The sequence below is a fragment of the Haliaeetus leucocephalus genome, unplaced genomic scaffold (genome assembly GCF_000737465.1).
Source record: "Haliaeetus leucocephalus isolate CR32 unplaced genomic scaffold, Haliaeetus_leucocephalus-4.0 Scaffold327, whole genome shotgun sequence".
In the NCBI taxonomy this organism is placed as follows: Eukaryota; Metazoa; Chordata; class Aves; order Accipitriformes; family Accipitridae; genus Haliaeetus; species Haliaeetus leucocephalus.
The window spans coordinates 25,366-28,270 of NW_010972763.1; the positions used below are offsets into that span (position 1 = coordinate 25,366).

At 45.0% G+C, this 2,905-nt stretch overlaps 1 protein-coding gene across 1 annotated transcript in view; it reads right to left on the reverse strand.

The window, feature by feature from the left end:
• The window catches only part of LOC104834249 (poly(A) polymerase gamma-like), a gene marked incomplete at its 5' end in the record, with an annotated part of 38,797 nt that overhangs the window by 5,147 nt on the left and 30,745 nt on the right, over nt 1-2,905 (reverse strand).

Here is a 2,905-nt window from a genome sequence, read left to right on the forward strand (position 1 = left end):
GCACAATCAGCACCACTAGTCTGCAGTCTCGTGTCTTTCACTGAACTGTGAAATACAATATAGTGTTAAGTTTTTGTTGCTAACCCTCTTTTGACATACCAGTGGGCAAATAAAAGCCCTTCAAAAAAGCCTTAGCCTGTTCTCTTGATCCTAGGAAAGACTTGCCTTGTGAAAAACTATTCAAGATCGCTATTTCACAGATCACCCGTTTCCATGTCTCCTGGGAAGGCAGATACTGTTCACTGTACAGGTGTGCTGGGACTCATCTGCATGTTCTTAGGTCCCAGGAGTCTTTCTGTATGATGGATGAGGAATGTAGCACATTGAAGTTTGATACTGAAACTGAAGAGTTAGGTAATACAAACATAATTGTTTTCCTGACAGATCTCCTCAAGCACATCACAGCCTGGAGTCCCGGGAGCTGTAAAACAAACCGAGGAGTCTGCATTGTTTCAGTTTGCTGAGGTATAATGGCTGAAATATGGTGGGGGAGGATGGGGGGGAAGCAAGGCACCAGTAAGAGTTGTCACTGAATGGCTAAGCACCCTGTCTGATAAGGGATTCCCATCAGTAGATGTTTACCTTCATGGCAGCATTATGTTCAGAAAATCGGGGCTGGGGGAGGGGGGGAATAACCAGTGATTAGACGAGATGTTGGCCAGTTCTACCAGCTGTAGCCTACACAAAGGACACTGGGCTTGTGAACATTACCTGGCCTTCCATACCAAAGGCCCTCTGTAGATGTTTTTTTTTTCCAAAGGGCCTTCTAATTTGCATCTAGGGAAACGACAAATAAAAGGCCTTCTGAAATGACACTCTGCACTGCCTGTGGAAGAGGCTGCAGCAGTGCCAGATGGCAACTGCCCTAGAGGCAGGGATCCTGTGGAAAATAAACTTGCAGGTCAAAGGAAGCTTATCCCAACAGCTGCAAGGATAGGTAGCAGCATCGTTAGGTGGTGACTTCTAAAGCCCATAAATTACCCTTAAGTATGTAAGTTCTCCTCCTTTCTCCGTGTATTGAAAATGTGGAGTTCTTAAAGATTGCTTTGAAGAATGTCTTCTCCCATGTGTTTAGTGGGCCTCTAGGGACTGGTTTTCCACACCTATACTCTTCTTGCCCATTTGGGGGAGTCTGGTACTGCTTACAGAACCAGTTAGGCTAAATGGATCTTCAGGGTGTGTCTGAGAAGACTGGGAGTGGAGCGGCTGCTAGCATGGAGGAGCGTAACGAGATGAGAAGATACCCAGTTTGTCATTCCACGTACTTGCAGAGGTTTGACTCCATGCAACATGCTTCCTTCTGTTAAATGTGAAGCTAATTGTGTACTGTGTGTTTTTAGCTTGGCTAGGACAGGCCTTGATGTATTTCTTGGGAGGTTCAGTGAAGAAAAAAACGATTTACTGATTCAGGTGCTATAAAATACCTGAATGCATTACTGCATTTAGTAAGCTAAATTATGGTAAGCAAGTTGCAGTAGGCCGCTGTCAGCAATGTACAGTACTACAGAAGAAAAGAGGGAGGGAGACAAAATAGTTATTTAGCCAGTAGCCAAGTAGACCTGTGAAGAACGTGGAGTGTGCTGCGGTCTGATGTGCCTAGAGACTTTTGGCAGCCATCCCAGCTCAGTTCTGGTTCTGGCTGTGTGTTCTTCATAGGTTCCCTTCCTCTTTGCCGCCTTTGTGGCAGGGTGAGTAAGAGTGCCTCTTTGTGAAGACAGCGATCCCACTGAGTAGATTTGTCATTTAAAATGGACACCTTTACCTCTGCAGTACAAGTCCCCTGTCACTCGGAAACAGCTTGTTATATGTAGATGTAGCATGGGACTATTTCTTCCCCTTACAGCCTCGGCTAGCCTGTCATTTGTTTGTGTGTCCCAAGTGCTACAGTCGTCCATTAAAGCTGTTGAGGATATGGCTAATGAGGTCTGCCCAGTGGCTTGCCACAACGCGTGATGAAAATGTCAGGAGTAAGAATTGTTGAGTCCTGCTGGTGCGCAGGCAAGGGCACTGTTCTTCCAAGATGATGTGACATCCTTGTAAGAGGTTGTTGTTTGTTTTTTCTTCATTTTGGAGTGTTGCAAGTTATGCTCTTGGCTTTCTCATTCTGCTCTGATCTTGCAGATACTTGGTCCTTCTTTTGTCCTTCTCATTTGTACCTTTATGGAAAGCCCTTCTATAGGCCAGTGATTTCTGAGCAGTGGGCTGTGTTCCTGAGCGCGGTGGCTCTTTGCAAGCTGTCTGCTCCTGTGGGCGGGTTGCTGTCCTCCTCCTTGCCACGCAAGGGAAACGGAGCAGATGGGAGCCCTTGCTCTCTTGGTCTTACTGGATGTGTGTTTGGCAAGTGCAAACAGATGGTGACGACTGCTTTGTTGAGAAGAAACAAGAGTACCTCTTGGATTTACTTAGCTAAACTCTCATCCGTTATTAAACAAAGAAAATGCTTCCGGAGAGTGGAAGCAATAAAATTGCTTGTTTAACCACCTTAAAACCAAAATGAAGCCAAAACCCCCAAACTGTTCACTTTCATCTGCTTTTCTGAGTTTTTTCCCTAAGTGATTTAGTCAAAAAAATAGTCAGATGCAGCATGCAGCAAGGTAGAACTTTCCTTGCTAATCCAACAGGTTATTAGCATTTAAGAAAAATGCATGCCTGAGCATGGTTTTGCTGTGTTCTCACTTACTCTCTTTGAGCAGGCTTACGGGCAACCCCTTCTATTTATTTCTGTGCTGAATAGAAGGTTTGAATCCAAACCTTTTGGTCAGAATGCCTTGAAGTTGGGAGTGTGAGAGCTAGTCAGTATCTTCTCTTCCAACCCACCCTTAGGTGAAGCTGTACTCTTCCCGGGTAAAGCCATTACGTAAAATAGATGAACACCTTTGATGTTTGCCTATATGCGGAAATTATT